This window comes from Chelonoidis abingdonii, chromosome 8 (assembly GCF_003597395.2).
Source record: "Chelonoidis abingdonii isolate Lonesome George chromosome 8, CheloAbing_2.0, whole genome shotgun sequence".
NCBI lineage: Eukaryota > Metazoa > Chordata > Testudines > Testudinidae > Chelonoidis > Chelonoidis abingdonii.
Genome location: NC_133776.1, coordinates 57,893,699 through 57,916,572, shown reverse-complemented (window position 1 = coordinate 57,916,572; position 22,874 = coordinate 57,893,699).

Sequence of the window (22,874 nt, the reverse complement as noted above, 5' to 3'; positions counted from 1 at the left end):
AAAGAGTCCAGCGGAGGGCAACAAAAATGATTAGGGGACTGGAGCACATGACTTATGAGGAAAGGCTGAGGGAACTGGGATTGTTTAGTCTGCAGAAGAGAAGAATGAGAGGGGATTTGATAGCTGCTTTCAACTACTTGAAAGGGGATTCTAAAGAGGATGGATCTAGACTGTTTTCAGTGGTACCAGATGACAGAACAAGGAGTAATGGTCTCAAGTTGCAGTGGGGGAGGTCTAGGTTGGATAGTAGGAAAAACTTTTTCACTAGGAGGGTGGTGAAGCACTGGAATGGGTTACCTAGGGAAGTGGTGGAATCTCCATCCTTAGAGGTTTTTAAGGTCAGACTTCACAAAGCTCTGGCTGGGATGATTTAGTTGATGTTGGTCCTGCTTTGGGCAGAGGTTTGGAGTAGATGACCTCCTGAGGTCTATTCCAACTCTAATCTTTTATGATTCTATTATTCTATAAAATATTGGAGATTCTAGGGTAAGTGTTAAAAAAAAAAAACCTCACCAAACTTATAGCTTAAAGGTACAGTGTTATCTGCATACTCTGGGTTTGTTGTGTTAACCACGGGATTGTGAAAGCAGAGGGGCTTTCCTTTTGTGCTTCAAAGGGGTAATACCTGCCCAACACCCAGGCCCCTTTGCCAGTGCATGAGCTTTCATACATTTGGAACAAAAGACGACTCTGTTGAAGGGCTGTGCCTTAGGGCTGGGAACAGCGTTGTCTGGAAAAGTTATTTTGTGCAATCTTTTTGGCTTGAGAACCTGAACACGGAGCTGAATTTCAGTTGGTGCCCTGTGTGACCAGTCATCTCCTCCAGCATGCTGCCTTGGGGCCCGGGGTGCTGCTGTAACAGTCCTGCCTCAGTTTTCCCTGCTCAGCCCACTGCAGCAGCTGTCATGGCTTGCTGTTGTAACCTGATGCAGCAAATAGCCCTATGGCGAAGTCTTTAACAAAAGTCCACCCCTTCCAGGGAAACAGAGTTTCTGTGTCCAAGTTCAAAACAAAAGATCTTTGTCCTGTCTCAAACTGGCCCCAGCCCCTCTTTCCCAAGGATTTGTCTTCTTTCCTCTAATTCTTCTGCCTACCCTCTAGGCTTAGCTTTCATCTCTTCCTGGGCTCCTTTCCATCTCTCCTCTCAGCCCTCCTTTGGGCTGCTTCCTGCTCTTTCCCATGCAAACCCTCTCAGGAGTCATCCACAGGTCTCAGACTACCTTGTGCTCTCCATTGGCTCCACACAACCTTTCTGCGGTGTTCTCCATCACTTCCTCTTTCTTCCCAGGGCCAAGCCTCTTGGCTAGGTAAGAAAGAGGCCTGACTGAGTCAGGTCAGATGACCCACCAGTCACCAGGCCGTTTTCATTTCCCCCACTTGGAGCCAGCCCACCTGTGCCACCCTGCTACATGGCTCCATGGGCAAGCCACCTCGCTGCTTCTACTGTTGCAGCTGCCACAGTTCAAGGCAAACAAGCTTTGAGGTGTGTCATGACTAAATCAGTCTAGGTGGCTGACATTTTTGAACAAAATGGGTTCAGTTGAATGTCACCTTTTCCCTGCCTTGGAAATGTTCTGCTGCAAAGGGCCATTTGATGACATTTTTAATGAAAATGGCATCTAGGCTTTGTCGTCATTTTCCATTTAGCATTTTTCAATTCTTAAAATTGCTCACTGTCCAGATTGATGCCTGTTATTTCAAATAAACCAATTTTGAACCATCAGCAACATATATATATATATTAGCAATATATATATACATATATATATTAGCAATATATATATGTATATATATATTAGCAATAAAAAATAAAAAAGCTTCTTGGGGAAAAAAATCATCCCGGTCAGAAAAAGAACAAAACAAAAATTAATCTGAAAAATATTGAAAGCTTTCCCTTTATTTGACCAGCTTTAAAAAGCAGCCTAAGGAGAATAGCCTGACTCTGCCCCTCTTTTCCCTTCCAATGTGAAATTAACCAACTCCAGCGTAATGGGTTCAGTCACAGAGACCTCCTTGGGACTGTCACCTGATGCGCTGAGATTATCCCTGAGCCCATTTTCTCTGCACACTTGGGACTTCCAGAACCCTGCCTTGTTGAGCCAGACACTCTAGCCTGCTGCAACACAGACCCAGGGTCCAGGCCACACCCCCACAGCTGTAGTCTTTAAGTGAAAACAGCTCTGCAGGTTACCTGACTCCAGCACCCAGACAATTAACTCCCAATGGGATCCAAACCCCAAATAAATCCGTTTTACTCTGTATAAAGCTTATACAGGGTAAACCCATAAATTGTCCATCTTCTATAACACTGATAGAGAGATATGCACAGCTGTTTGCTCCCCCAGGTATTAATCACTTACCCTGGGTTAATTAATAAACAAAAGTGATTTTATTAAGTATAAAAAGTAGGATTTCAGTGGTTTCAAGTAATGACAGAACAAAGTAAGTCACCAAGCAAAATAAAGCAAAAACACGCAAGTCTAAGCCTAATACATTAGGAAACTGATTACAGATAATATCTTATCCCCAGAGATGTTCCAATAAGCTTCTCTCACAGACTAGACTTCTTCCCAGTCTGGATCCAATTCTTTCCCCAGTGCAGTCCTTGTTAGTTCCAGCAGACATCTTAGGTGGAAAACAGGTGGGAATCTTTTATCTCTCTGGATCCCCACCCCTCTTTCTAATTGGAAAAGTACCAGATTTAAGATGGATTTCAGCATCAGGTGACATGGTCACATGTCCCTGTGAGACCTCATTCTTCATTACCATGGGCTGGCCCATATGTACACAGGAAGGCTTGCAGGTAAATAAACCCATTCACAGCCAATTGTCCTAGTCAATGGGAGCCATCAAGATTCTAAGCCACCATTAATGGCCCACACTTTGCATAATTACAATAGGACCTCAGAGTTTTACTTCATATTTCTAGCTTCAGATATAGGAATGATCTGAAACTGCATACAATTAGTATGAACACACTTGGTAGATTATAAGCTTTGTAATGATACCTTACAAGAGACCTTTTGCATAAAGAATATTCCAGTTACATCATTCACATTCATAAGCATATTTTCATAAAGCATATGGAGCGCAACATCACATCCCAGATCCTTCTCCACTGTGTGCTTGGAGGCTGAGCAATACCAGCTGGGATGGCGGACTTCTTGTCACCAGCTCACTAGGGGCTCACCTTATCTCCCTGCCTAGTATCTGTAAAAGCAGATGGTTGGATTCAGGGGAGAACACTGCAAAGTGTCTCCTGCTCACTCCACTGGAGCAGCAGGCAGAGGGGGCTGTCTGTAAAGAAAGGTCTCACCAAGGAATGAGGCATTCCCAAGGGAAGCGGTCTGAGGTGTCTCTAGCACTGTTCATCAGAATACAACCAGAGCAACAAGGAAGGGAAGTCACAAATCTTTAAAGCAATGTCCATATATTTATGGATCGCAGCAGTTACAAGTTCAATAACTAGCCTGTTTCTCCCGTTACCATAACAACCACAGGATATGCATCTCCACTCTTCTTATTTTGGAATTTGACTGCATTTTGTCAGAAGGCTTGTTGTCATGGTAACACAGGCCTGCAGTTTCTGACTTTCTTGCTGAAAAGCTCAGCTACCTGCCCTTCATGCAGAGGGGCTGAAGGGACAGATTTGGCTAGGAAAACATTTGGAAGCAAGTGAGATCCCTCAGTTGGGGTCAGCATGGGATAGATGGGTCCCACCAGGGTGAATGCTGGTGCCTCAGTACAGCGTCACGTGCACAGAACTCACTTGCCTGTTCTCAGCACAACCATGCTGTCCAGCTCCTAAAGTCCAAGTACTTTTTGTTAAACCCAAGACCCCAACACCCATATGGGCTTGATTCTTTGTTGCCCAGCACCTTTACACCTGTAAAAATACACCACCACTCTGACTTCATAGCACTTTCCCCACACACTGTGGTAAATGAGTACATGAGGTGTCGGGCAACAAAGAATCAGATCCATAGCCATTGTAGTGACATCAAAAAGTGCCTGGCTGGTTTTCTTTATATGCTCCACTTTGTCAGCCACTGGCTGACATGCCTGTGGCATGAATCTGATAGCAGGGATGTCTGTGTCACATACATGCCAGCCAGGATACATTTGATGAAATGGAATGTTTGACATGCGTGTGTCTCTGCTGTACCAATTCCACACTTCACAGAATCACAGAAAGGTAGGGCTGAGAGGGACTTTGAGATCATCAAGTCCAGCCCCTTGCACTGAGGCAGGACCAAGCAAACCTAGACCATCCCTGGCAGGTGTTTGTCCAACCTGTTCTTAAAAACCTCCAGTGATGGGGATTCCACAAGCTCCCTTAGAAGCTTGTTCCAGCGCTTAAGTACCCTGAGAGTTGGAAAGTTTTTTCCCTAGTATCTAACCTGAATCTCCCTTTGCTGCAGATTACGCCCATTACTGCTTGTTCTACTTTCAGTGGACATGGAGAACAACTGGTCCCCATCTTCTCTATAACAGACCTACACATACGTGTTCTCAGGTCCCCCTCCCTGCCCAGCCTTTTTTTCTCAAGACTAACCAAGCCCTGTTTTTTTAACCTTTCCTTACAGACCAGGTTTTCTAAACCTCTTATCATTTGATAAGAATTTATCATTTCATAGTCATAAGGAACTTTAGACTGGCTCAATAGTCCACAAGGGGCTTATTTTAAGCATGGACTTCAAAAAGTTCCCAATTCTGGGACTGGAGCACACGATTTTATTCAGAGAACACTGTGTGCCCACATTTCCACCTGTTTACACCACAGACCAAGACTGCCCAGCACCAACAGATGGACAGGTTACCCTTTGCCATGTTCCTTTCCTTCTGTACCAATAGCTGTTCAGGTTCCAAAAGTCACATACATCAATACTGAGGCTGCCATGGGGGAGAGAGAGAGAGAGAGAGAGACCTCATAATGGAAAGGTACCAGAATTTGTCTTTACCTTGACCCTGCCTCCTATGCAATCTGTGCATTTGGTGTTGAGGACTGCATTCCCTTCTGTGCTTCTCCTAAAGCCCCACCCTTGGAGTTCAGGGACCATGATCTCCACAGCCAGCCTCCTGTCTCTCTCTGAGAAACAGGACCAGTGACCTTCCCTGGGTCCTGGGAAATTTCCCTACTGGTGTCCAAAATGTTCAGAGGATTTCTACACCATGCTTCCTAATCCTGCTCCCCCGCAGCCTGAGCCAAAGCTCATTGAAATCAATAGGAGTCTTTCCACCGACTTTGATGGGCACTGGATCAGGTCTCCAGCTCCACCCAGACCCTTTCCATTCTTTCCCCTTAACTCTTCACAGGACTCTGGGGAAGTGATTCACTACTGCTCCCTGCTTTATGGCACCTGTGGCCACTTTGCCTCAAAGCTTCACTTCAGCTTACAATGGACTCTGTGTCATGGTGCAGATAATTAAGCGATACATAGATAAAAACAGTTTTATAATATAGTTCAGTCCTCCTGCAACAGAGGGAAGTTTTTAGAAGCTGAGTGAGTAACTGTGGTCTTTTGTCCATTGTCTACAGCCAAGCACTGAGGTACAACTGCATCTGCTCTAACCCCTCAGACAGAGACCAACACCTACAAAATCTCCACCAAGCATTCTCTAAACTACAATACCCGCACGAGGAAATTAGGAAACAGATCAACAGAGCCAGACGTGTACCCAGAAGCCTCCTACTGCAAGACAAACCCAAGAAAGAAACCAACAGGACTCCACTGGCCATCACATACAGCCCCCAGCTAAAACCCCTCCAACGCATCATCAGGGATCTACAACCCATCCTGGACAATGATCCCACACTTTCACAGGTCTTGGGTGGCAGGCCAATCCTTGCCCACAGACAACCTGCCAACCTGAAACGTATTCTCACCAGCAACTGCACACAGTACCATAGTAACTCTACCTCAGGAACCAATCCATGCAACAAACCTCGATGCCAACTCTGCCCACATATCTACACCAGCGACACCATCACAGGACCTAACCAGATCAGCCATACCATCACTGGTTCATTCACCTGCACGTCCACCAATGTAATATACGCCATCATATGCCAGCAATGCCCCTCTGCTATGTACATCGGCCAAACTGGACAGTCACTACGGAAAAGGATAAATGGACACAAATCAGATATCAGGAATGGCAATATACAAAAACCTGTAGGAGAGCACTTCAACCTCCCTGGCCACACTATAGCAGACCTTAAGGTGGCCATCCTGCAGCAAAAAAACTTCAGGACCAGACTTCAAAGAGAAACTGCTGAGCTTCAGTTCATCTGCAAATTTGACACCATCAGCTCTGGACTAAACAAAGACTGTGAATGGCTTGCCAATTACAGAACCAGTTTCTCCTCCCTTGGTTTTCACACCTCTACTGCTAGAACAGGGCCTCACCCTCCCTGACTGAACTAACCTCGTTATCTCTAGCTTGCTTGCTAGCATATATATACCTGCCCCTGGAAATTTCCACTACCTGCGTCTGACGAAGTGGGTATTCACCCACGAAAGCTCACGCTCCAAAACGTCTGTTAGTCTATAAGGTGCCACAGGATTCTCTGCTGCTTTCACAGATCCAGACTAACACGGCTACCCCTCTGATACTTGTGGTCTTTTGAAAAACTGGGAGCCCTATTAACCTTCTGACTGAAGACTGAAAATGTCATTTTCAGTCTAGAGGAAATAAGACTGTTCTTCTCATTGCTTCTCCCTCTCAGAGACTTGATGCCCAAAGGCATGGCAGGACACAGGGATTAGCAACTCATAAAGGCAAAGGCATTCTTCTCAAAATAGATCAGTAAACCACGCTGACAGGGATATCAGTTGGCAAAGCTTCTTTTTCCCAGAGAGTCACTTTTGTCTTCGTTCAGTATTACCCCGGAATGCTGATGTGATTCAGGGGTGGACTTGGATGGAAAGGGTTTCTGAGAAATAGTTCTCAGTTCTCAGCATTCATTGAATAATAGAACACATCTCTCTTATCCAGCACTTTTCACCCATAAGTCTCAAAGGACTTTGTAAAGGAAGATAAGTATTACTGTAGATGGTGAAACTGAGGGCACAGAGAAGTCAAATGACTTGGCTGGTTCTGTTCTGTTCAGGTACTTTTATCATGGCAATCACCATGGCATGTGGCCATTTTCTAGAGTTAAGAGTAAACAATGACAGGAACATCTGTCCCCATTCTAGAGGAATGAAACTGGGTTATTAGTATATATTTGTATTAGAGTAGCACCTAAAGGCCCCAATCAAGACAAGGCAAAACAAGAGCCTCATTGTGCTTGGTGTTGTACCTGCCTTAAAGAGCTGGAAGGGAAAACAGAGTTGTCACTTGCCCAAGGTCTCACAGCAGATATGGGTAGGGTGACTGTATTTCCCTATGCTGAATACAGGACATCTGGTAAAATAACTTGTATTCAAGCAAGTTCAATGGCAATCAGAACTATGTAGTACAAACATTCAAATTAACATCAAGTTGACTGAGCCCCCAGTAAAAAGAAATACTGTGTAGTTGGATTCTTTTTATTTATCTTAGTATTTTTAAGGCTTTAGGGTTCATATGGGGAGAGGTCACACACACACACACACGCGCGCTCCCATTCACCCCTCACAGAGAGGAAGGAGAGGGGCGTGATTGACCGACCTGACCCTCTCTGCCTGCTCTCTTTGCTTTCCATGCCTGGCTGGGCCCCTGGGATGGACCCACATCCCCTGGTATCTGGCAACACATCTTCCTGAGACAACATGTGGAGGGGCACACAGATTCATATGCCCCCTCTCCCCAGATTTCTGCCAGGGTTTCACACCAGAATATAGCCAGAAACAGCCTTTCGGCACTGTGCAGGAGGGAAGGGATGGGATCTGCTTTCAGCCACAGGGGAGGGTGAGGGGAAGGATGACATGGCCTGAATCTTTGCAGAGCTCATCTCTTTCCCTCCACCCCAGTAGCTTGTCCCTTCCTGCCTGCACAGCGTCAAGAGGCAGCTAACATCTCCAGACCACTGTTGGCCACCAACAGAACCCAGCCACCCTCTGCCCCCTGGTTACAGCACAGGCAGGAAGGGGTTAAGCCCTAAGGGTGCATTGTACACCAGGGCCTAGGGAAACATGATTGCGGGGGCTTCAGTAAACCCAACTAGAGAGGTGGCTCAGCAGGCCAAGGTGCCTAGGGGATGGAGCAGCCCCGCATTTTCTGAGGGAAGGACCTAGGGCAGGACAGGGGCAGGTGAAGAGGGTGCTAAGCCCCTGTCTGGTGGGCTGCTGTGGAACCTGCAGGTTCAGGGCATGAACAGGCTGGAAATTGCTCCTCCCTTCACTCCAGAGCTTAGCTGAGGGGTGGCAAGGCTGCCCCATGCCAGTGATGTGAGGGGCTTTAACACATGTAGGGCTCAGCTCCTCGTGGCCAGCAAGCCGGGCTGGAGGGTCTTGGGCTTTCCCAGGGCGCTGGGCCCACCAGAGGCAGTGGGGGAAGGAAGGAGCCTACCAGCCAGACTGCTGGTGATCTGATTGCTCTGACCAAGGACTCGTTCTCCACACAGCGCTGAGAGTGGGACGCACCTCGCTGGGGGGGGATATGGAAGAGCAGCAGGGCTGGGGGAGGGGGTGAAGGGTCAAAGCAGGGAGAGGAGAGTGAGAAGGGGAGCATGTAAAGGGCTGATGGGTGGGCAGCAGAGGCAACGTGTAACCAGCCACTGCCTGCCCACACTCACCAGCTACTGCAGCATGAAGCCAGTGCTGGCCGGAAATGGGATGAAGGGCGGGGCCCGGCTGGCTGAGAGCTGGCACGCAACAGGGGCTGTACTGACTGACCAGCAGGGGGAGCGACCAGCCCCATGTGCTGCATCTTCACCCTTTTTCAGTACGGCACTTAGCCGTGGCATCCTATTGGCTCCCTTGTGACAAAAATGCACAGAGCAGAGGTAGCTCATGGTGCTGTTTTCCATTTGTGGCTGGCCACGAGACAGCTGTTTTCACCTTAGCACTTGTCACACTTAGCCTGGCCCTTCCCTCTGCATGCTGGGTTACTAAAATGCCCTCTCTGCACAGCCTTGTGGAGCCTCTGCAAGCTGCTGGAGGACTCAGGAACGTCTGTTGTTAGCAAACAAAGGAATAGATGAAAGACAGGAGAATCATAGAAGTTAGAGCGAGAAAAGAGGCAGCAAAGTGGGGAGATTTCAGTTACTCAGTTCCGTCCAGCCACTTTTGCAACCGAGTTCATCTGACGAGCTTTATTCTTTATGGCCCCAGGTCAGGAACATTAAGCACATGTCTAGATGCTGTCCTGAACAGAGAGAGAGTTTTGTTATCCTCTGTGTAGTGTGACAAAGTTCCTCCTATCTTGGTGGGTCCTGTGCTTATTGGCAGATTTGCTCACCTCAGTGATCTTCCCCTCTGGTGGAACCCACAGTCTGGGTCAGCTCCTCCTGTGTCTGATCAGGAGTTGGGAGGAACCCAGGCCCACCCTCTACTCTAGAATCCAGCCCAGGGCCCTGTGGATTGAAGCTGTCTATACTGCCTCCTGTAACAGCTACAACTCCCTGGGCTACTTCCCCATAGCCTCCTCCAAACACCTCCTTTATCCTCACCACAGGACCTTCCTCCTGGTATCTGAGTGCGAGTGCGAGTGCTCCCAACTCCTCACACCCAAATCTCACTGACTAACTGGGAGGCTTTTAACTAGTTCCAGCCAGCCCTTGATTGGCTTCAGGTGGCCCAATCAAACTAGCTATCTCCACTGCCTTCTAGAAAGATCTTAATTGGCCCCAGGTGTCTTGATTAACCTGGAGCACCTGCCATTTGGTTACCATGGCACTAGGGATTTGGTTAGTCTGGGGCTAACATACCTGTTCCTTACTACTTTACTGTAGCCATCTGGCCTTTCCCCATCACAGTAGTTACAGATGTTTCCTTTCAATATGTTTTCCATTATTGTTTTACAAGAGCAGAAGTTAGAATGACAGGACAGTAGTTGCCAGGGTAACACTTAGTTCCAATTTTTTCTAAATAAAAGATCTTATTTGTGATGCTGGCAGACCAGGTGCCAGCTCATGCCAGAACCCCAGGCCAATTCTCTTGTGTATTAGCATAGATCAAAGAGGTTGTTAAATGTCTGAGAGTGTATTCAGTGTTTGAACTTCATGAAAACTAGTGGGAAGTTACTTGCATTGTTTTCACTTATCTGTATCCTCTTATAATGTAGTCACAAACAGTTTGTAGCTCCAGCACCTCTGGGTTTGCCACATCAGTTATGAATGTAAAAAAATTGCTTGAGCCCTGGCACATCTTGCATTACAAATTAAGCACTGGTAACAACCATTTACATTGTGCATAACCCTGTAACTAAATAACTCATCAAACATGAAAGAAGCTTTGTGGAATGCAAATGAAGAACTGTAACAGAAATGTGCTAATGTCAATACAAGAGACAAATTCAAGCAAGTGTTTGTAATCATTGGAAATCACAGACTCTAAGTGCATTCCTCACTCACTATCATCAAAGGCAAAGCCCACATGTGAGTGATGCTGTCCGATTGTTTTCTGGGAGAAGCAGCTGTAAGTATGGATTCAAGGATGGATCCTGCATCTTTGGACTGTTTGGACTCTTATTGGGAAGGGTACCAGATGCAAAGCAGGGAATCCTAGAGACAATCTGGGTACCCTGAAAAGTCTATTGGAAAGCTGGCAGTATATTACATCACTGCCACCATTTGGAATTACAGCTGTGACTCACTTGTCCATATATTTTACTTGCTTTAACCTCCCAGTAACTTGCATTTCCTTTTCTAAGCTAATAAACTTTTAGTTTGTTTATTATAGAATTGGCTGCCAGCGTTATCTTTGGTGTAGGATCTCGGGTACCAATTGGGGGAAGTGACTAGTCTCTTGGGACTAGAAGCACCCTGATGTGGTGTGATTTTTGGTGTAAATGACCTTTTGTCACAAAGTCCAATTTGTCTGGGTAGCAAGATAGGCTGGAGAGTCTACAGAGACTGTGTGTGACTCCATGGTGAGACTGTTAAAGTGATCCAGGAGTTCACATCTGTTACTGGCTTGGTGAAATCTATTTGCAGAACACACCACCAACTTGGGGTGTGTGCCCTGCTTACTGACAGTCTGCCCCGAGGTCAGCACTCACAGTCGTGAGCCACTCCAGACAGTGTGACATCAATAATGCACTGGCTTTTCTGGTACCTCCCTGGCTTTCAGTGACTTTTCAAAAATAATTGTCCAGATTCTTCAAGTTCATTAGCTACTAATGACCTCCACATTCGAGAAGGAATGATTCATCCTTTAGAAGAAGGGCTTTATTATGTTTTTAAAAAGACCCAATGGATATCCAATCTTGAAATAACTAATGAAACAATTAGTATTTTGGGGCACTTGGGGGGCTATTTTCCAAAGCCCAAAACCAGCAAAGCACTGAAGCACATGTTGAAGACCCAGTCTGAAAAGACTGAAGCATGCACTGAAGTGCTTTCCTGCATAGGGAGGGATGGAAGATGATAAATGCTTTGCTAAAGTGGGACTTAATATATCGTAGTAAATAGGCAGCAGGAGAACTATGCCTGGCACAATCTGATCATGGGAGCAAAGCATGGCAGGGCCTCATTTCAGATTTTGCAGAGATAAGTGTCTGCCTGGAACTTTTTATTTTGTCTCTGGCCTGGAAGGGATTCTCTTAACTGCTCCAACGCTTCATATAAAAAAATCCCAACATATGCCTGAAGCCCTGCTCCCTGTTCTGTCCAGACCTCCAGAGCTCTGCAGGACTGTGCTGCTGCTTTAATGTGATCTCTTTTCAGGGTCAAGGTCAAGCACAGCCTTTGTGGGCTAGACTCTCCATCGCCCCGCATATTGTGTAGTTGTGTAAAACGCTACTGAATCACTCTTTGCCCTGTGCAGTGTGAAAAGATGAAGCAAGGTGTGGGTATCAATGTGCCTGTTCTGTATATCTCAATACACCTTTGCAGCATCAGATGACAGATGCTGTAATGCCCTGGAAAACTCTCCCTATCCCACCTCTACACTGAGCCCAGAGTATGCGGGGACACCACTGTGGGCATTTAGCTAGTTCTGTCTGGAGACCCATGTAGTATGTTTAGTTTTGGGGCACATTCTCCCAGGCTCTGCCTCTTGTACAGCCATTTACACCAGCTCAAAGCCAATGTAAAATGCTACCAAATCAGAATGTCAAAAAGCAGCTGGAGTATGACTAATTATTCACATTCAGTGGCCTCTCAGCGGAAGGGGATGGGAGTGTTCAGCACTTGCTGCTGTGGGAATCCCATAGTTTTACTTTTATTGCAGATCACCTTTGATAACTACTGAGTCAGGCAAAGGAGAAAGTTGGTCAATAATGTGTGGTAAAGGCCTGGGCAAAGCTGCATTTGTAGGAGATAATAAACAAGAGCTTGTGTTTCTGTGGGGAGGGCAAGCTGCCAACCACAATTAAGTCAGCTGAGGCTAGCTCTTGGCTCAGGAAACCCTCTTTGGGCATGAATATCCTTGCTGATTACCCTCCCACCTCAAATTTTTTGGAGAAGGTGGTGATGGGGCCACTCCAGCTGTAACTGGATCCTACAGATAAGGCAGAAGAGCTCCATCACGATGTTATCAACCAGCAGCAGTCTTTGTGATATAGCTGTTCTGGCTGTGAGATCCTGACATTTCATATCCCCCAAGGGCCCTAATATATGTGGGTTCAGCAGGGTTCATTTGGCCACCCCTCCTGTTCAACAAGTCCAGTGACTATGGATGATGATGATACACTTTTGGCTTCAGTATCATCCACCTGATGCCAAGAGGTGCTCAGATGCCATGGGAATGATGTAAGTGACTAACTAGACAGATGAGTAGACAAACTCATCGATGGTACTCTCCTCTACATCTCCTTTTCATTCCACTCACATTCTGCAGCTTCCTGGCTTTCCTGCTGCCTGAGCACCAGATAAATCTGCAGCAAAGCAATTTGCCTGCGGCTTACAGAAGTGATGGCTTTTGGCAGGGGATATCAGTAAGAGGAATGGGCAGAGGCAATGTTTACACTGCCTCTCAAGGATGCATGTCCTTCTCTAGAACAGTTTACAACTACATGGACCTCCAAAGTCCTCTGCAGCACCTAGAGTCTCAGGCTGTGCCTCTCTCATGTGGCTCTTCTAGTGACAGCTCACATCTTTGTCACCCACAGACTAACATAATCTACCCCAGGCCCAGGTTGTGCAGAACACAGCTGTCTGTCTCCTAACCCCAGTGCTCTTAGTTCTGCAGCACTAGCTTCCTGTCACCTCCTGGATGAATAGTCTAGGGAGTGGTTATCTGAACCCTATCCGTTACTGAAGCTAATAGATCCTCTGACCTAGACTGGATGCTACAAGTCTAACAGCAGGCAGGGGTGACTCCAAGCACCAGCACATCAAGCGCGTGCTTGGGGCGGCAAGCCACTGGGGGCGCTTTGCCGGTTGCCGCGAGGGCAGCAGGCAGGTTGCCTTCGGCGGCATGCCTGCAGAGGGTCCGCTGATCCCACGGTTTCGGCGGACCTCCAGCAGGTGTGCCGCCGAATCTGCGGGACAGGGGACCTCCCGCAGGCAAGCCACCGAAGGCAGCCTGCCTGACATGCTTGGGGCAGCAAAATACCTAGAGCCGCCCCTGGCAGCAGGGCATCCTCAATACAGGACTTCCAGCTTTGAAATTCAGTCCTCTTGGCCAGCTGCCAGAGTCCAAGCCGCATGACTTTTAAGGGCAGGATGCGCTGCATATCTATTTGCTTTGGCTTTTGTTTGCTTTTTATTTCTTATTTGTTGTACTCTGGTTTAATCTCTTGTCCTGGCAATAGGTAGCTAACATTTCTGAAGGCAGCAATCATGAGTTTTAAGTGCTACCCACTGGGGATGACTTTGGGTATTTTGTTTATGGTTAGCTTTGTACATTAGCATGTAGGTGCTGTGGTGATAGGCACATATATAAAATACATAGTAGTTCTGCGTTTATTATAATAATCTGGTGATTATGGCCCTGATTCCCATTTACACTATGATTTCTTTACACTGCTCAAGTAGTGTAAGGGGAACTTACATGGAGAGAAATATAAGACAGAATCAATCCCTAAATGCTGCACAATACAGATACCGAATGGCACTGCATATAGACGTACAATAGATCTTGTAGCTGATTCTACAAGGACCTTTGTACATGTAAGCTGAGTCTGAATGAGCTGACATCTAGCGATGAACTGTGGAAGAGGACTTCAGGAGCTGATCTTATTTGCATGGGCACACCCACCTGCCTAGGTGCTCAGCATGATGGGACTGCTTGCCCAAATGATCACTTGTGGTTGGTGTTTTACCCCCAGTCTCCTTGTTATTGGGGCAGGAGAATAAAGGGTTGTTATCCTTGTTGTGTGAATCAAGGACAGCAGAACTTTACTTGGCATATCCTTATGGAGGGACTCACCCTCATTTAAACAGCACAGGTGGTGGTGGCTGACATGATATTTGTTGTGTTGTAGCCCTGCTTAAGGAGCTTAGGTACAACTTGATCCATCCTCTCCCCATTGTGTAATAAAAGAGGCAATTTAGACTCAATTGAGAGTCTTGTTACGTATCACAGAGCTGAAATCACTGATACCTAGGTCTAAGCATTAAATCTGCTGTGAGACAGAGTCTCTGATGCAAGAGATTGCCCACTGTGCACCACTAGTGAGGTTCCCCCACTAACAGCAGAAATCACTGAGAGCTATATTAAGTGGTAGGACCTGAAGACATCTTGGTGATCAGCTGGCAGGGTGGCCAGTGGAGAGGTGTGGCAATTATCTGGCAAGGGAGCTAGCAGAGAGGGCCAGAGCAGAGCCCCACAGAAAGGCTCTCTCTTGATCGGAGTCACCCCTTTAAGAGGCCACACTGGGCTTTCCCCAGCCATTCGGGCCCCCAAGTAGCCTAGGAACTAGGCTGTTCTCAGTGGTGGTAGATGACAAAGCAAGAAGCAATGGTCTCAATTGCAATGGGGGAGGTCTAGATTGGATATTAGGAAACACTATTTCACTAGGACAGTGGTGAAGCACTGGAATGGGTTACATAAGGAAATGGTGGAATCTCCATCCTTAGAGGTTTTTAAGGCCTGGCTTGACAAATCCCTGGCTGGGATGATTTAGTTGGGGTTGGTCCTGCTTTGAGTAGGGGGTTGGACTAGATGACCTTCTGAGGTCTCTTCTAACCCTGATAGTCTATGATTCTATTATTCTAATTTCCCCTTTCTCTCACAGCCGTTAGCTGCATCCCAATTGTTTTCCTGGATGCAAACAAATTTGCATCATCACTCCCAGCAATGCAGCCTGAACAGGAGAAGTGAGGCTTGGTGTGATGACCACCAGCGCCGCCAGCACACCAAAAAGCAAGCTGGGGACCATCAGAGCTACAAGCAGGAGGCTGTGGTTTAGCTACCAAGCCAGCCCTTGAACTGAGATCTGTATCAGGGCTGGGCGCAGAGGGAACATACATTGACCATTCAAACAACAGATGTAGCATCTCGGCCCTGAATGGTACATTGCTTGTCTGAGAGAGCAAGTCTTGTTCTAGCTCTAATGGGACTGCAACTATCTATGTCCCTATGTTCACCCCTTTCACAAGACTATGATAAGTTTTATACAAAGTATGTTTTGTGGGGTATTATCTGAAAACTCATAATTTGCTGATCATTATTGTCCTGTTAAAATGTGTGTGGCAACATTGTATATAAAGTTATAAAATTCTACTGAACAACATTACTGAGGCACGGTGGAGGTTTAGAAAAACATGCACAAAAGGCAAACTGATGCCTCAGCTAGGTATCAACAAAATCAAATGGACTATCACCTGGTAATGCAGTCATTCTTTGGCAGGAAAAAGGATGTGAGCAAAAACTTACATCTTGGCAAAGACAGCTGCAGTGGCACAGGAGCCAGCAAACAGAGCTGTAAACAGGCGACTTTGAGTGGGAGTTTGCATGGGGAGTTTGGGGGAAGACTAAGAGAGGCGGTCAGAGGATCAGACAGACTAGTGAAGGGAGTGTGCAGTGTTCTAGCAGCATTTTGGTGCTTGTTGGGGGTTTGTTTTGCTGTGGGTGGTGGTATTTTGGGTTGGTTTGTGTTTCCCAGATTTACAGGATTTAGGTGAGAAGGCTATGACAGATACAGAGGCAGTAGTGGTAGTGACCCCAGCTGTGGAAGACACAGTGAAGATGACTGGATGTGGAAGCTGCAGCATGTACATGATCCTGGAGGGGATACCTGATAAGAGTTTCATCTGCATGAAGTGCCACCTGATAGAGCTGATGGAAGAAAAGATCTGAGGATTGGAGATGCAGAAGGAAACTCTGGTTGAGTTTAGAAGGGGGTTCTAGTGGATGATGGACCAAAGACATGAGGAGTCTGAATGGAAAAGCTCAGACTTGCAGATGGAAGCAGGACCAAAGAACTCTGAGGGGAAACTGCTGGGTGAGGAAAGTGGACAGTGGGAGCATGTGACTAAGAGAACCAGGCAGAGGAAAAGATGGGCTAGTGAAGGAGAAATAGAGCTCAGTAACAGGTTTGTGGAGTTGGAAAATGAAGAAGGGGTACAGCAGGTGGTTGCTGAAGGTGAGAGGGCAAGGAAGAAGAGAAGAGCTGCTAGTCCAAAGGAAGAGGGGACGAGTCAATGGAGACAACACAAAATATGAGCCCCAGGAGGTTACAGGATGGGTTGTGAAGGATTGCAAGGGAGAATAGGAATCCAAAGGACTTGTAACCAGAGGGAACAGGAGATAGACCAGAGAATCGCACTGTCACCAGGAAAAGGCAGGTCTACATGATTGGAGACTCCTTACTGAGAAGAATAGACAGGCCTGTAATCAGACGTGCTGTCTGCTGGGTGCTAAGATACGGGATGTGGACCTGCAGCTGAAGAGGATCCTAACAGGAGCGGGAAAGAATCCACTGATTGTCCTTCATGTGGGAACAAATGATATGGCTAGATTCTCGCTGGAACATATCAAGGGAGACTATGCCAGGCTGGGGAAGACACTTAAGGAAATCAAGACTCAGGTGATCTTCAGAGGGATTATGCCTATTCCTAGAGAAGGGCAACAAAGGTGTGACAAGATTATGGCGATCAACAGATGGCTCAGGCAGTGGTGCTATAAGGAGGGCTTTGGGATGTATGGCCACTGGGAGGTATTCATGGACAGAGGACTGTTCTCTCGGGATGGACTTCACCTGAGTAAGGAGGGAAATAGACTTCTAGGATAGAGGCTGGCACAACTGATTAAGAAAGCTTTAAACTAGGAATTGGGGGGAGATGGTTGGGAGATATCCAGATAATCTCCACACCGGATTTTAACATCAAGAGGAAAGAAAATGAAGTAATAAAGGATACAGCCAGGGTAGGAAAATGGACATAAGGAGGAAGGGTAGTGTAGATACCATTCTAATGGGTGACACTGGTGCTAGAATGTCTGGGCCTAATCGGGTAAAGAATGTGAGCAAAGCCAAACAGCAAGAATTAAGATGTTTGCACACCAATGTGAGGAGCCTAAGTAACAAAATGGAAGAACTAGAGTTACTGGTGCAGGAAGTGAAACAGGGTATTACAGGGATAACAGAAACATGGTGGAATAGTAGTCATGACTGGAGTACAGGTATTGAAGGTTATGTGCTGTTTAGGAAAGACATACAATGCTACTGCACCACCTTTGCCTTTATTTCCATCAATGATGAGGTAGATGAGGGGTAGGCAACTTATGGCACGTGTGCCAAAGGTGGCACGTGAGCTGATTTTCTGCGGCACTCACACTACCCGGGTCCTGGCCACCGGTCTGGGGGGCTCTGCATTTTAATTTAATTTTAAATGAAGCTTCTTAAACATTTTAAAAACTTTATTTACTCTATATACAGCAATAGTTTAGTTAAATACTATAGACTTACAGAAAGAGACCTTCTAAAAACTTTAAAATGTATTATTGACACGCAAAACCTTAAATTAGAGTGAATAAATGAAGATCCAGCACACCACTTCTGAAAGGTTACCGATCCCTAAGGTAGACTGTAAAGAAATAAGAAAGGATGGAATGGATAAGACGGAGTCTATCTGGGCAGAAATCACATTGGGGAAGAAAGCTACTAGAGCCTCCCCTGAGACAGTGCTTGGGGTGTGCTATAGACCACCGGGATCTGATATGGATGTGGATAGAGACCTTTTTAATGTTTTCAATGAAGTAAATACTAATGGGAATTGTGTGATCATGGGAGACTTTAACTTCTCAGATACAGACTGGAGAACAAGTGCTACTAATAATCATAGGGCTCAGATTTTCCTAGATGTGATAGCTGATGGATTCCTTCACCAAGTAGTTGCTGAGCCAACAAGAGGGGATGCCATTTTAGATTTGTGTGACTAGGGTTTTTGATTTCAAAAGGGGCTAACTTTAAAAAATTAAGGAAATTAGTTAGTTAGGGAAGTGGATTGGGACTGAAGAACTTGTGGATCTAAAAGGTGGAGGAGGCCTGGAATTACTTCAAGTCAAAGTTGCAGAAACTATCAGAAGCTGCATCCCAAGAAAGGGGAAAAAAATCATAGGCAGGAGTTGTTAGACCAAAAGCTGGATGAGCAAAGCATCTCAGAGAGATCCCTAATGGCCTGATTAAGAAAAAGCAGAAAGCCTACAAGGAGTGGAAGATGGGAGGATCAGCAAGGAAAGCTACCTTATGAGGTCAGAAACATGTAGGGATAAAGTGAGAAAGGCAAAAAGCCATGTAGAGTTGGACCTTGCAAAGGAATTAAAAACAATAGTAAAAGGTTCTATAGCCATATAAATAAGAAGAAAACAAAGAAGAAGAAGTGGACCACTAAACACTGAGGATGGAGTGGAGGTTAAGGATAATCTAGGCAAACGGCCCAATATCTAAAACAAATACTTTGCCTCAGTCTTTAATGAGACTAATGAGGAGCTTAGGGGATAATGGCAGAGGGCATGGCAAATGGGAATGAGAATATGGAGGTAGATATTACCACATCAGAGGTAGAAGCCAAACTCGAACAGCTTAATGGACTAAATTGGGGGCCCAGATAATCTTCATCCAAGAATATTAAAGGAACTGGCACATTGAAATTGCAATTGCAAGCCCATTTAGCAAGAATTTTTAATGAATCTGTAAACTCAGGGGTTGTACCGTATGGACTGGAGAATTGCTAACATAGTTTCCTATCTTTAAGAAAGGAAAAAAAGGTGATCTGGGTAAGTACAGGCCTGTTAGTTTGACATCTGTAGTATGCAAGGTCTTAGAAAAATTTTTGAAGGAGAAAGTAGTTAAGGACATTGAGGTCAATGGTAATTGGGACAAAATACAACATGGTTTTACAAAAGGTAGATCGTGCCAAACAACCTGATCTCCTTCTTTGAGAAGGTAACAGATTTTTAAGACAAAGGAAATGTGCGTGGTGATGGATCTCTAATTTACCTTCGATTTCAGTAGGCATTTGATACAGTTCCACATGGGTTGACATTATTAGTTAAATTGGAAAAATGATGGAGATCAATATGAAAACTGAAAGGTGGATAAGAAACTGGTTTAAGGGGATACTTTTACAGTCAATGGGTCGTACTGAAAGGTGAACTGTCAGGCTGGAAGGAGGTTACTAGTGGAGTTCCTCAAGGATCGGTTTTGGGACCAATCTTATTTAACCTTTTTATTACTGACCTTGGCACAAAAAGTGGGAATGTGCTAATAAAATTTGTGGATGACACAAAGCTGGGGGGTATTGCTAACACAGAGAAGGACCGGGATATCATACAGAAAGATCTGGATGACCTCATAAACTGGAATAATAGTAATAGGATCAAATTTAATAGTGAAAAGTGCAAGATCATGCATTTAGGGATTAATAACAAGAATTATTGATATAAGCTGGGGACACATCAGTTGGAAGTAACAGAGGAGGAGAAGGACCTCGGAGTATTGGTTGATCATAGGATGACTATGAGCCGCCAATGTGCTATGGCCATGAAAAAAGCTAATGTAGTCTTGGGATGCATCAGGCGAGGTATTTCCAGTAGAGATAAGGAGGTGTTAGTACCATTATACAAGGCACTGGTGAGACCTCATCTGGAATACTGTGTGCAGCTCTGGTCTCCCATGTTTACGAAGGACGAATTCAAAGTGGAACAGGTACAGAGAAGGGCTACGAGGATGATCCAAGGAATGGAAAACCTGTCTTATGAAAGGAGACTGAAAGAGCTTGGCTTGTTTAGCCTAACCAACAGAAGACTGAGGGGGGATATGATTGCTCTTTATAAATATATCAGAGGGATAAATACCTGGGAGGGAGAGGAATTATTTAAGCTCAGCACCAATGTGAACACAAGAACAAATGGATATAAGCTGGACATCAGGAAGCTTAGACTTGAAATTAGATGAAGGTTTCTAACCATTAGAGGAGTGAAGTTCTGGAACAGCCTTCCAAGGGGAGTAGTGGAGGGAAAAGACATATCTGGCTTCAAGACTAAGCTTGATAAGCTTATGGAGGGGATGGTATAATGAGATTGGTCTTTGACTATTAGCGATAAATATGCCCAGTGGTCTGTGATGGGATGTTAGATGGGGTGTGATCTGAGTTACTACAGAGAATTCTTTCCTGGGTGTCTGGCTGGTAAGTCTTGCCCATATGCTCAGGGTTTAGCTGATTGCCATATTTGGGGTCGGGAAGGAATTTTCCTCCAGGGCAAATTGGCAGAGGCCCTGGGGGTTTTTCGCTTTCCTCAGGAGTGTGGGGCATGGATCACTTGCTGGAAGATTCTCTGCACCTTGAATACTTTAAACCATGATTTGAGGACTTCAATGGCTCAGATACAGGTTTGATACAGGAGTGGGTGGATAAGATTCCATAGCCTGCATTGTGCAGGAGGTCAGACTAGATGATCATAAGGGTCCCTTCTGACCTTAAAGTCTATGATTCTATGAAAGAAAAAGCTGGAGATTCCCATCTCCCCAGACCTCCTGTCTCCTGAACCCTAGTTGGAGATCACAGAATCATAGAATATTAAGGTTGGAAGAAACTTCAGGAGGTCATCTAGTCCAATCCCCTGCCCAAAGCAGGGATATTCAAAGGGAAAAAATGGGAAATCCCCTGCTCAAATGGAGATGATCTTCAAAGGGAAAAGAAAACCATAAGAAAGGGAGACAGACACCCCAAAATATTCCTCCCTGTGTCTCTGCCCATTGCATCCACAACACCTGAAGGACAAGGAAAGGAGCATTGGACTGGGAGAGGAGAACTGGCTAAAAGGCATCCAGCCAGTAAGACTGCTAAAGTATGTGGTGAGAGAAACCTTCGCTTTGAATTAGGGCTGTCAATTAATTGCAGTTAATGTATGCGATTAACACAAAACTAGATTTAAAAAATAGTTACTATTAATCACAGTTTTAATCGCACTGTTAAACAATAAGAAAATACCAATTTAAATTTATTATACATGTTTTTGGATGTTTGAAAATGTAGGAAAATATCCAAAATGCGTACAATAAATTTAAATTGGTATTCTATTATTAACAGTGTGAGTAATCACAACTTTTTTAATCTTATGATTAATTGCAATTTTTAAATCATTTGACAGCCCTACTTTGAATTAATTTAACTTGATAAGTTAGATGGTAGCTGCATTTTTACTTTTTATTTCCTTGTAGCCAATTCTGACTTTTATGTCTTGTTACTTGTAATCATTTAAAATCTTTTTGTCGTTAATAAACTTGTTTTATTTAAACAAATGTGTTCAGACTGAAATGTTTGGGAAACTGCATATGGGATAACAGGATTTGTGCATATCATTTTGCATTATAATTAATAAATATATGAGCTTGTATTGTCCAGGAAGGTGCTGGGCAGTACAAGAGGCACACTTCTGGGGCTGGGGGCAAGTTTGGGACTGGGAGTTTGCTGATGTTGCCCTATGAGGTAATTCATGGCTGGCTGGCTGGCTAGCTATAGCACTCAAACAGTATAGCTGGGCATGATTTACGTGCTGCGAGCTGAATGTGGGCAGATTAGGAGTGGTTGCTCTCACAGTGAAGCATTGTAAAAGGCACCCAGGGTGAAAAGTTGAGGGGACACAGCTGTCCATCAATCCAGATTGTACCCTGGGCAATGTGACAGGGGCTCAGCTGGAGTATTTCCTGTTTGCCTCCAGCCCCGCCAAGTGGTATGGGAGGCTGCATACTCTGTCACGGGGTTCTTCTATAATTGCTTGGTGGGCTTGTGGTGATATTGCCTTTGCAGCTCAGTAACTGTTGTTAGATCTGGATAGTGTGTGTTGAACATTGCCTTTTAGTTTACTGGTAGTGTTTAGAAAGCCAGTGGTTGTAGTACATGTAGGTACCAATGACATAGGTGGGAGAGATCCTGGAGACCAAATTTAGTCTTCTAGGTGTGACAAAGGGCCAGAAAGGGATACACAACTAGCAGACTGACCCAGATTCAATCATCAGAGACATATTAGTAAATAATGATTATGTTTGTGTGTGTTTACATTATGTTGTTGGAGGCTGACAATGTAACCAAACCATTCCTGGCTATTGCTGTATTCTGTTAATTCAGAGATCAAAAGGAGATCTTAACATTTACATGAACCGTAAATGTAGTAATTGATTAGTAGTAATAAAAAGTAATTGACTTTATTTCCCTTTGAAGTTTGTAGTAAACTATCTGAATGGTGGGAGATGGGCAATGCTAATCCATGTAGGTAACTACTGGTGGTGCTTAGGAAATAGAAGTTCTTACTTCAAAGCCACAATGATGGCCTATTGTTCACCCAAGGACTGCATGAGAATTATACGAGGAACTCTTGGGCCCTGATCCTGGGTTA